Raw genomic sequence first — 13064 nt, forward strand, 5'->3', positions numbered from 1 at the left:
TATGGTAAGACAGCAAGAATGACTCATAATATAACACAGATGTGATAACTTCATGGACAAAATATTCAATATATTGTGTTGCCAATCATCTACTACGCATGTCTAGAACCTGAATAGCCATATTAGAATGACGTATATACCCATAACTGCGCAGAAGCAGATATGCCACGTAGTGTAAGAACGGCATAAATAGCAGTGATCTTCAGGGAAGAGTCGGGACTCATCTTGTGGCCGTTAGACGTACCGGCGTACTCCCGGATCCTCTTGACAATCGTACCTGGAGATCCCCCGATTGCGGAGTGATGCTACAATATCCGGTGACGTATTGATGCTTAACTTTGTTACCCATGTGATCTCAATGCCTATATGTTAATTAACTATTTTACTTACATATACTAAAGAGTAAATAAACTTGTGTTTTATATTTGTCTTACCTCAGACTGTGTGCTTAACGGGTATGTTAATGAGGTTAAAAAATTGCCAAAATCTTGAGCAGGTAAGACATAAATCCTCTAGGCATGTCATTTCACCATTATTAAATGTACGACGCATATCATTTTAGACACTTACCCTTCAAGTGGGGTAGTCCAGTTGTATTGGATGTGATGGCACGGTTACACCCTTTCACGTCACCATTTATGGTTTGGTTACGTCTACTCATTGGTAAGATCGGGGCTTTTTGTCCCCAATCCATTTTAATAATAGTGATGCTATTGGCCCCTGAATGGTTAATGAACCGCAAGATAGGACGCACTACCAAAGCGCCTATACAATGTATCCAGCACATTTCTCAATGAATGCGGTTCTGCTCCTCGACCCGACGTTCTTAGAGGAGGGAACTGCTATTGATTGAGGATTATGCCCTATTACATGTTCACCCAAGCTTGCCTCTATAGAACCAGAATCCGTTCGGGCTCTAAAAACTACAACTGTACGTCAGTCTATACTGACGTCATCACGCAGTCAGGTGACCCGCCATGGCCACATGACCGGGCACGTCATTCGCCAAGCCACACCCCCTAATTGCGGCCGGATCCTACGGTCCTTAATATATGCCGGAAATTTTCTCTATACGATGCGCTCGCTTGAGGGACTCCTTCAGTGCATATAGCATTAACTCTCTGACTTAACCCAGTCACGGGGGCAATACGCGGCCCTGCATCACGTCATCATAGGGTCACATGACCGGACGGATCATGTGACTTGTTGGATACTCCCACAAGCGGAGCTGTATGCTCCGATGCACATCGGAAGTTGATCTAAGCTGGTACTGATGTGCCTAGAAGGACAAAATGTCTTCCCGGGTAACTAAACGTCTTAAAGGCTCTATACATAATGTGTTAGCACTAGAGATGAGCGAGCACCAAAATGCTCGGGTGCTCGTTACTCGGGACGAAATTTTCGCGATGCTCGAGGGTTCGTTTCGAGTAACGAACCCCATTGAAGTCAATGGGCGACCCGAGCATTTTTGTATATCGCCGATGCTCGCTAAGGTTTCCATTTGTGAAAATCGGGGCAATTCAAGAAAGTGATGGGAACAACACAGCAACGGATAGGGCAGGCGAGGGTCTACATGTTGGGCTGCATCTCAAGTTCCCAGGTCCCACTATTAAGCCACAATAGCGGCAAGAGTGCCCCCCCAACAACTTTTACTTCTGAAAAGCCCTCATTAGCAATGCATACCTTAGCTAAGCACCAGACTACCTCCAACAAAGCACAATCACTGCCTGCATGACACTCCGCTACCACTTCTCCTGGGTTACATGCTGCCCAACCCCCCCCCCCCCTGCACGACCCAGTGTCCACAGCGCACACCAAATTGTCCCTGCGCAGCCTTCAGCTGCACTCATGCCACGCCACACTCATGTCTATTTATAAGTGCGTCTGCCATGAGGAGGAACCGCAGGCACACACTGCAGAGGGTTGGCACGGCTAGGCAGCGACCCTCTTTAAAAGGGGCGGGGCGATAGCCCACAATGCTGTACAGAAGCAATGAGAAATATAATCCTGTGCCACCGCCATCAGGAGCTGCATACGTGGGCATAGCAATGGGGAACCTATGTGCCACACACTATTCATTCTGTCAAGGTGTCTGCATGCCCCAGTCAGACTGCGGTTTTTTATAAATAGTCACAGGCAGGTACAACTCCGCAATGGGAATTCCATGTGCACCCACAGCATGGGTGGCTCCCTGGAACCCACCGGCTGTACATTAATGTATCCCATTGCAGTGCCCATCACAGCTGAGGTAATGTCATGTTTAATGCAAGTGGGCTTTGGCCCACACTGCATGCCCCAGTCAGACTGGGGTTCTTTAGAAGTGGACACATGCAGTTACAACTCCGTGTGGACCCACAGCATGGGTGGCTCCCTGGAACCCACCGGCGGTACATAAATATATCCCATTGCAGTGCCCAACACAGCTGATGTAACGTCAGCTGTAATGCAGGTGGGCTAAAAATTAATTGGATTATACTGTAGGCGAGGGCCCCCAAAAATTGGTGTACCAACAGTACTAATGTACCTCAGAAAAATTGCCCATGCCCAACCAAGAGGGCAGGTGAAACCCATTAATCGCTTTGGTTAATGTGGCTTAATTGGTAACTAGGCCTGGAGGCAGCCCAGTTAAAATAAAAATTGGTTCAGGTGAAAGTTTCAACGCTTTAATGAGCATTGAAACGTAGAAAAATTGTTTACAAAAATTATATGACTGAGCCTTGTGGGCCTAAGAAAAATTGCCCGTTCGGCGTGATTATGTGAGGTTTCAGGAGGAGGAGCAGGAGGAGGAGGAGGAATATTATACACAGATTGATGAAGCAAAAATGTCCCCGTTTTTGATGGTGATAGAGAACGATGCTTCCATCCGCGGGTGCAGCCTACGTATTGTTTAGGTATCGCTGCTGTCCGCTGGTGAAGAAGAGAAGTCTGGGGAAATCCAGGCTTTGTTCATCTTGATGAGTGTAAGCCTGTTTGCACTGTCAGTTGACAGGCGGGTACGCTTATCCGTGATGATTCCCCCAGCCGCACTAAACACCCTCTCTGACAAGACGCTAGCCGCAGGACAAGCAAGCACCTCCAGGGCATACAGCGCGGGTTCAGGCCACGTGTCCAGCTTCGACACCCAGTAGTTGTAGGGAGCAGAGGCGTCACCGAGGACGGTCGTGCGATCGGCTACGTACTCCCTCACCATCCTTTTACAGTGCTCCCGCCAACTCAGCCTTGACTGGGGAGCGGTGACACAGTCTTGCTGGGGAGCCATAAAGCTGGCAAAGGCCTTGGAGAATGTTCCCCTGCCTGCGCTGTACATGCTGCCTGATCTCTGCGCCTCCCCTGCTACCTGGCCCTCGGAACTGCGCCTTCTGCCACTAGCGCTGTCGGATGGGAAGTTTACCATCAGTTTGTCCACTAGTGCCCTGTGGTATAGCATCATTCTGGAACCCCTTTCCTCTTCGGGAATGAGAGTGGAAAGGTTCTCCTTATACCGTGGGTCGAGCAGTGTGTACACCCAGTAATCTGTAGTGGCCAGAATGCGTGTAACGCGAGGGTCACGAGAAAGGCATCCTAACATGAAGTCAGCCATGTGTGCCAGGGTACCTGTACACAACACATGGCTGTCCTCACTAGGAAGATCACTTTCAGGATCCTCCTCCTCCTCCTCCTCTGGCCATACACGCTGAAAGGATGACAGGCAAGCAGCATGTGTACCCTCAGCAGTGGGCCAAGCTGTCTCTTCCCCCTCCTCCTCATGCTCCTCCCCCTCCTCAACGCGCTGAGATATAGACATGAGGGTGCTCTGACTATCCAGCGACATACTGTCTTCCCACGCCTCCGTTTCCGAGTGCAAAGCGTCTGCCTTTATGCTTTGCAGGGAACTTCTCAAGAGGCATAGCAGAGGAATGGTGACGCTAATGATTGCAGCATCCCCGCTCACCATCTGGGTAGACTCCTCAAAGTTTCCAAGGACCTGGCAGATGTCTGCCAACCAGGCCCACTCTTCTGTAAAGAATTGAGGAGGCTGACTCCCACTACGCCGCCCATGTTGGAGTTGGTATTCCACAATAGCTCTATGCTGCTCATAGAGCCTGGCCAACATGTGAAGCGTAGAGTTCCACCGTGTGAGCATGTCGCACAGCAATTGGTGCACTGGCAGATTAAACCGATGTTGCAGGGTCCGCAGGGTGGCAGCGTCCGTCTTGGAGTTGCGGAAATGTGCGCTGACCCGGCGCACCTTTCCGAGCAGGTATGACAAGTGTGGGTAGCTTTTCAGAAAGTGCTGAACCACCAAATTAAAGACATCGACCAGGCATGGCACGTGCGTGAGGCTGCCGAGCTGCAGAGCCTCCACCAGGTTACGGCCGTTGTCACACACGACCATGCCCGGTTGGAGGCTCAGCGGCGCAAGCCAGCGGTCGGTCTGCTCTGTCAGACCCTGCAGCAGTTCGTGGGCCATGTGCCTCTTCTCTCCTAAGCTGAGTAGTTTCAGCACGGCCTGCTGACGCTTGCCCACCGCTGTGCTGCCATGCCGCGCGACACCGACACATCTTGATTGCGAGACAGAGGTTGCGTAGGAGGAGGAGGAGGAGGGTGGTTTAGTGGAGGAAGCATACACCGCCACAGATACCACCACCGAGCTGGGGCCCGCAATTCTGGGGGTGGGTAGGACGTGAGCGGTCCCAGGCTCTGACTCTGTCCCAGCCTCCACTAAATTCACCCAATGTGCCGTCAGGGAGATATAGTGGCCCTGCCCGTCTGTGCTTGTCCACGTGTCTGTTGTTAAGTGGACCTTGGCAGTAACCGCGTTGGTGAGGGAGCGTACAATGGCGCGTGGCAACTGGGAACCGAGTAGCGCGGGGCCGCCGCCGCCATCATGCTTTTGAAAGCCTCCGTTTCCACAAGCCTATACGGCAGCATCTCCAGGCTGATCAATTTGGCAATGTGCACGTTTAACGCTTGAGCGTGCGGGTGCGTGGCGGTGCGCTTGCGCTCAAATAGTGGCGCTAGTGACGTCTGGACGCTGCGCTGAGAGACATTGCTGGATGGGGCCGAGGACAGCGGAGGTGAGGGTGTGGGTGCAGGCCAGGAGACGGTAGTGCCTGTGTCCTCAGAGGGGGGTTGGATCTCAGTGGCAGGTTGGGGCACAGGGGGAGAGGCAGTGGTGCAAACCGGAGGCGGTGAACGGCCTTCGTCCCACCTTGTGGGGTGCTTGGCCATCATATGCCTGCGCATGCTGGTGGTGGTGGCTCCCCAGCTGATCTTGGCGCGACAAAGGTTGCACACCACTGTTCGTCGGTCGTCAGGCGTCTCTGTGAAAAACTGCCACACCGTAGAGCACCTTGACCTCTGCAGGGTGGCATGGCGCAAGGGGGCGCTTTGGGAAACAGTTGGTGAATTATTCGGACTGGCCCTGCCTCTACCCCTGGCCACCGCACTGGCTCGGCCTGTGCCCACACCCTGACTTGGGCCTCCGCATCCTCGCCCTGCGTCCACGTCCTCTAGGTTTACCCCTACCCCTCAGCATGGTGTATTACCAGTAGTGCAGAAACAGAACGCTGTAATTAAATGTGCCGCTTATTGGCCTGTGGTTGGAGGCTGACTTCGCTTACGGAACGCCAGGAAATAATTTTGCGCAAGTCTGCTGTAACACTTAGCTGGCTGCGTATGAATTAGGAGGACAACTACACCCAGCACAGACCCAGAACACTGAGGACAGTCACAGGCAGCCCAAATAGATTTTTTTCCCCAAATGTTTTTGCAAAGGCCCACTGCCTATATTCAATAAATATATGTCTTCTGTCCCTGCGTCACAATATATGTCTTCTGTCCCTGCCTCACCACCACTACTGGCCCTGGAGTATGTATAATTACTGCAGGGCGCAATGCTCTGCACGGCCGATATACAAAAAAAAAAAAAGTGCAACACTGCAAAAAGCAGCCTCCACACTACTGCACACGGTTAGATGTGGCCCTAAGAAGGACCGTTGGGGTTCTTGAAGCCTAAAATACTCCTAACACTCTCCCTATAGCAGCTCCGGCACCAGCAGCACTTTCCCTGAGCTATGTCAGAATGCATCTGTGGCGAGCCGCGGGAGGGGCCGATTTTTATACTCGGTTGACACCTGATCTCGCCAGCCACTCACTGCAGGGGGGTGGTATAGGGCTTGAACGTCGCAGGGGGAAGTTGTAATGCCTTCCCTGTCTTTCTATTGGCCAGAAAAGCGCGCTAACGTCTCAGAGATGAAAGTGAAAGTAACTCGAACATCGCGTGGTACTCGTCACGAGTAACGAGCATCTCGAACACGCTAATACTCGAACGAGTATCAAGCTCGGATGAGTACGTTCACTCATCTCTAGTTAGCACATATAGCACTAACTTCCTGGTGGAATTCAATCACGGAGATAATATGCGGCTCTATATCACGTCACCAATGAGTCACATGACCGTGACGGATTATGTGACTTGCTGGATACTCCCACAAGCGGAGCCTTATGCTCCGATATACATCGGGAAATGATCTAAGTTGGTTGTGACATGCCTAGAAGGTTATATGGTCCTTCCGGATATTATGGATGGAGAACCAGCATCTCTTCTTTCCATTTTTAGATCTTATCATCTGCCCGGGGGACTCTCCGCCCTAAATGGGTGGGGTTTGAGAAGCAACTACTTCTCATTGGTTCAAAGGCTACATACCCCCAATAGGGGAGGGTCTATAGGACTATATGAAGTGGACAAGACACAGAGCTTATTCATAGCTGCCAGCCTACCACAGAGGCTGGTGCTGCCATTTTTTTATTTTGTTCCTGCAAACTTTATTTATTTTTCTGGGGGAAACTGGGTTTATTTGGGTGTACCTAGTGATAGGATCGTCTATCTCCCTCATGCTTTGAGGTTAATCTCCCTACCTGGGGATTTACCGGCTGTTCTGAAGCTGACCTATTACTTAGTGTTAGGATCGTCTATCTCCCTCATGTTTTGAGGTTAATCACCTGATTTTCGGGGATTTACTGGCTTATCTGAAGCTGACGTATTTGATAATAAGATTTTTGTGGTTCCTGATGAGGCGACACTATCCGTAGCGGAAACGCGTTGAACCTCTTTAGGATCTTACTTTGCAGCTTGGTGTGCTGTATGTTGGCTTTTCTATTGCCATTGCTCAGGAGAAATATTTTTGAGCTCTAGCTATTATTAGTTGTCAGCTATACATTTGATTCTCTATAACTAGCCGCATTAAGTGTGGTTTCTCTCAATACTCATACACACTTTTCGGCTTTTTTGACTAAACTGGCAGCATTTAGCAATAGTGGGAACGATGCACCTGCTCTAATTTGTGGAGCCCTACATAATTTTCCTGCTTATTGAATAGCTGCAGCAATCTAATTGAATTTGGGAACATTATTTATAGTGAGCCGACCTACACTCTATCTCTCCAGCCCTAGGATATATACGACTGGGCAAAGGGATAAAAAATTGGGGTCTGTTAAATCCGATACGTTCGGCACAAACACCTTTCTTAAGGCGGCTCATACATTACTTTCCCCACCATATGATTGGGGTTAGATTTTATCTTTTTTGTTCGTGTGTCCAAAGTCCGGGATTTTGACATACAAAATCCTTGTTTATTTATCTTTCATTTTGTGAATAAAAGTTACGTTTTAGAGACTACAGTAGAACCCTCACTGTGACTAATTAATTCTACACCTAGGTTTTCTTCCTGCAACTGTGGGGAAAAAAAAAATTCTCATCTCTAGTCACAACTCGAGTATTCAATGCTAAGTGCAAAAGTATTGGCATCTCTATGTAATGTACCTAATGTAATTCTCTAACTTTCCGATGTCATACAAACATGAAATTTGGCATGACCATTCTTTGGGTCCTAAATCAGAAAAATAAGGGGATCACAATTCAATTATTCAATGCTAATTGCAAAAGTAAGAGCACCCCTATATAATTTAACTTCTCATTGTCGTACAGGCATGAAATTTGGTTCAAAAATTCTTTAGGTCCTAAATGAGGAGAGTGGGAGCGGTGGCACATTCCGCAGAGAGACATCGTTACATGCACCCAGAGGGGAATTTAATGCTCCTCTATGTGTATATGTATTTTATTCCTTGGTTACTTTAAAGTAACCTTGACTTCATAAAATTTCCCATGTAAACACCTGTATCAAATGAACTCAGGCGAGGCTGGGTATATCAGCTAGTACCTATAGTAAATACTCTAACCACATAAAATAATGCAAAGGTCTTGGTACATAATTTGAGCAAATCATATTGGCTCATCTAGCAACGTCTGGGTGACCAAGCTTTCAGATGGGTCCCAAAGGAAATACCAGGTGGTTTAATCTTAACCTGGGAAAAATAGGTACCTACCTCTAAGAATGCTCCTCTCTTGGGACTTAGCCCACAACTAAAACCTGGGAAGGTAGGATACCATTTATATGGTCCAATAGGAGGGTCAGAAGGTAAATGGATGGCACGCATGCACAACCAGGTGGAGGCAGCCACAGCTCCACAATATTTGTACAAAAAAGGATAAAATAGGTCAGCACTTCCCAATAGAAATCTATAGGTGCATGTTAAACCATGGCTGCAACATACAATAGAGGCAAAAACCAAAGTGGTAACAGCACGCAAAATACATTTACTACCTATAATACTCTAACCACATTAAATAATTCATACATTTAAATACACCTGGCATTAGCATTAGGCCATTATAGTATTTGTTACAGGTATGTATACTTCTGAGGTAAATGTATTGTAACGACCTGGGGGTTAATGAGTACACCAACAGTAACTCTTATGTCTTGGTCAGTTTATTCAACGTAAGTTCAGCATAACAGAAACGACTAGATCTCCAGAAAAATTATAAAGTTTGCAGGTCCATCAATTCTATCCTCCACCAGTCCACAGGAGGAGCGATTAAGTCAACAATAGGTTTTAACAGCAATAAGTCCATTTTATATTCACAGACCTGTAGTCTTCCGGAGGCGCAGCTTGCCCTAAGGCGTAGCATCTCCAGCCCTTGGTCCTAGGGCCGGAGTTCCTTAAGTATCCTGCCGGGACAATGTAGCTCTCTGCTTGTTCACAGCGTCCCTCTTCTTACAACAGAAGTCTGCTTACAACCGAAGTCTGGTTCTCCCAGACACCCCCCCCCCCCCCCCACACACACACACACACTTTAACCTGTCTCTTTATATAGTTTACTGGTTTCAGGTGGAAGATCTGGCCTGGAGTACAACTGGACTGATCTACATCACAGAAGCTAATAACCTCTGTGACACATATCTTCCATTCCAGACCACAGCTGTTACATATCTCTGCCCCAAGCCAGCCAGCTGGGCACCGACTGTCACCGAACAATAAATTCTGGACAGGGCATCTGCATTACCATGCAGTTTTCCCAGCCTATGTTTCACCTCAAAGTCAAATTCCTGTAGCGTTAAGAACCTCCTTGTCACCCTGGCATTATTCCCTTATTTTTTCTACATCCTCTTCAAGGGAGCATGGTCTGACATCAGCTTAAATTTCTTTCCCAGGAGATAATACCTTGGGGAGTTTAATGCCCATTTTACCACTAACCCCACTTTCTCAACCATTGCATAATTTTTTTCGCATGGGGACATTTTCCGGCTCAAAAACAACACTGGATGTGCCTCTCCATTGACCTCTTGGGACAATATGGCTCCTACCCCTACTTATGACTTGTCCGTCTGGACTAGAAATTCTTTTGAAAAGTCTGCAGCTATCAACACAGGCTGTCGACAAAATGCAAATTTTAGCTCCTTGAACGCATGTTCTGCTTATGGGGTCCATTGTGCCATTACCGAATTGTTCCCCTTTGTAAGCTCTGCCAGCGGGGCTGCAGTCGTGGCAAAATTCGGAACAAAGCATCGGTAATAGCCCACTATACCCAAAAATGCCCATACTTGTTTTTTGGTTGGAGGTTGTGGTCAGGTCTGAATGGCTTCCACTTTATTAATTTGGGGTTTAAATAGACCCCTCCCCACTATGTGGCCCAGGTATTTGATCTCTTCCATTCCGACTGCACATTCTTTTGGATTTATCGTGAACCCCACCCTTCTGAGGGAGTCTAATATTGCCTGAACTTTGCTGAGGTGGCTTTCTCAGTCCAGACTAAATATAACGATGTTGTTTAAATATGCCACTGAGTACTTTCCATGGGAAGCTAGGATTTTGTCCATCACGCTCTGAAATGTTGCGGGGGCTCCTTTAAATCCGAAAGGCATAGTTATATACTGAAAACAACCTTCCAGGGTGGAAAAAGCCATCTTTTCTTTTGCTTTGGCAGACGGGAATCTGTCAATATCCTTTGGTGAGGTCTAGTGTATTTATATACCGGGCTGAACCAAGTCTGCCAATTAGTTCATCGACCCGGGGCATTGGGTATGCATCAGATTCTGAAACCTCATTTAACTTCCAGTAATCATTGCAGAAACGCCATTCCCCTGACTTCTTCGGCACCAAGTCTATGGGGCTTGACCACCCACTTTTGGATTCCTCAATGACCCCCAGCTCGAGCATCCTTTTTACTTCATTGGACACTACTTCCTTGCGGGCTTCGGGGATTCTGTAGGGTTTTATGCTGACCCTTACATTAGCCCTTTGCAATCCAACTTTGAATTCAGGCTTTCCGAGGGGGCTTTCTCTTTCAGCCATTATACAATGGTGCGATCTGCTGGCTAGAGACAGTACTGCGGTATGGGACATGCTGGAGAGGCCCCTGACAACAGACCAGCCAGTAATATACAGTAAGAATACCCTGCCGGGCATCTTCCGACATCGGAGCTGTACACCCTTCAATCAGATTGTCTTCAGATATCATACAGTGGATTGGAAAGGGTTAGGGTCCATACAGATCTCATGCTCCATGACCTTAGCATGACCAAGTCGGTCAGTGAACAGATCCCTATTCCTCTGCAAAAATTATTTTCTTTCTTGGTTCTGGGATTTCAACAGGGTTTCTGCTATAATCACCTCCTGGATATTACACTCTGGCTCCATAACCAAGTAGGGAGAACCCAGTGAATCCCGCTCCTTCCAGGGTTTTAACAAATGTACATGGTAAATGTGGATGAGCTTTCTCCTACCTGGTTAGCGAACTTTATAATTGACCATCCCTACATTTTCCACCACCTCATATGGACCCTGCCATTTTGCCAAAAAGTTAATTTCTACTATAGGGGACAGAACCAACACCCGATCCCCTCGGTTAAACTGTCTGACTTTGGCCGACCTCTTATAGACGTTAGCCTGCCTTTCTTGCGCTTGTAGGAGCTGTTCTTTCACTAGTGGCATTATTTTGGTAATTCTCTCCTGCATTTGGACCACATGTTCATTGATACTCTTATGTGGGGTGGCTTCATTCTCCCTTGTTTCCTTAGCTATGTCGAGCAGTCAACGGGGTTGTCATGCATATATAATAGCTCAATGGGAGAGAACCCCATGGGGACTTGCGGCACCTCACGGGTGAAAAATAGTAAATACGAAAGCAAACAGTCCCAATTCCGGCCAATCTTCTCTACCACCTTTTTCAGCATATTTTTTGGTGTTTTATTGAATCTTTCCACCAACCCATCTCTCGGGGGGTGATAGACGGAAGTGCGCAATTGCTTTATCTTCAGTAACTTGCAGAGTTCCCTCATCACCTTTGACATGAATGGGGTCCCCTGGTCTGTTAAGATCTCTTTGGGAAGACCCACCTGGGTGAACATCTGGAACAACTCCTTACCAATACATTTAGAGGAAGTGTTCCTCACGGGAATTGCTTTTGCATATCTCGTGGCATAGTCTACGATTACAAGGATATACTGGTGACCTCTAGCTGACTTCACTAGGGGTCCCACCAAATCTATAGCAATTCGCTCAAATGCCATTTCAATTATGGGCAGTGGTATCAAAGGGCTTCTAAAGTGTGAGACAGGAGCCTTTGTAAAATATGTTCCTGTGTTTTGTCTGCCCCTAAATGACCACCCAATATGTGAGTGTGGGCCAGGTCGAGAACCCTGCGTCTATAGCCACCAGGTATCAGAAGTTGTTTCACCACTTCATTCCTTACTTTTGTGACCCAATATAACAACTCAATCTATTCAAAATTGGAAAATCGCACCTCAGCACCTGCCTCTTGGGGACGCCACTGATCACAGAGATATTTTCTAATGCATTTCTTAAAGTCAGGTCATTAAGCTGTGCAGTCCCAAAATCCCTGTTTACTAGAGATGAGCGAGCACCAAAATGCTCGGGTGCTCATTACTCGAGACGAATTTTTCGCGATGCTCGAGGGTTCGTTTCGAGTAACGAACCCCATTGAAGTCAATGGGCGACTCGAGCATTTTTGTATATCGCCGATGCTCGCTAAGGTTTTCATTTGTGAAAATCGGGGCAATTCAAGAAAGTGATGGGAACGACACAGAAACGGATAGGGCAGGCGAGGGGCTACATGTTGGGCTGCATCTCAAGTTCCCAGGTCCCACTATTAAGCCACAATAGCGGCAAGAGTGGGCCCCCCCCCTCCCAACAACTTTTACTTCTGAAAAGCCCTCATTAGCAATGCATACCTTAGCTAAGCACCGCACTACCTCCAAAAAAGCACAATCACTGCCTGCATGACACTCCGCTGCCACTTCTCCCGGGTTACATGCTGCCAATTCCCCCCCCCCCACGACCCAGTGTCCACAGCGCACACCAAACTGTCCCTGCCCAGCCTTCAGCTGCCCTCATGCCACTCCATACTCATGTCTATTTATAAGTGCGTCTGCCACAGGAAAAGCAGGCACACACTGCAGAGGGTTGGCACGGCTAGGCAGCGACCCTCTTTAAAAGGGGCGGGGCGATAGCCCACAATGCTGTACAGAAGCAATGAGAAATCCAATCCTGTGCCACCTCCATCTGGAGCTGCACACGTGGGCGTAGCAATGGGGAACCTATGTGCCACACACTATTCATTCTGTCAAGGTGTCTGCACGCCCCAGTCAGACCGCGTTTTTTTATAAATAGTCACAGGCAGGTACAACTCCGCAATGGGAATTCCGTGTGCACCCACAGCA

The 13064-nt window shown here is 48.0% G+C and overlaps 1 long non-coding RNA gene and 1 pseudogene across 1 annotated transcript in view; both read right to left on the minus strand.

Moving 5' to 3' along the window:
* The window catches only part of LOC136627342 (uncharacterized), an 83430-nt gene extending 74348 nt beyond the window's left edge, over positions 1 to 9082 (minus strand). The window contains exon 1 of the long non-coding RNA XR_010792776.1: positions 8972 to 9082. This is a non-coding gene — a long non-coding RNA (uncharacterized lncRNA). The remainder of the gene's footprint in view (positions 1 to 8971) is intronic.
* The window catches only part of LOC136627318 (zinc finger protein 850-like), a 166426-nt pseudogene that overhangs the window by 90562 nt on the left and 62800 nt on the right, over positions 1 to 13064 (minus strand).

This window comes from Eleutherodactylus coqui, chromosome 5 (assembly GCF_035609145.1).
Source record: "Eleutherodactylus coqui strain aEleCoq1 chromosome 5, aEleCoq1.hap1, whole genome shotgun sequence".
Taxonomy (NCBI): domain Eukaryota; kingdom Metazoa; phylum Chordata; class Amphibia; order Anura; family Eleutherodactylidae; genus Eleutherodactylus; species Eleutherodactylus coqui.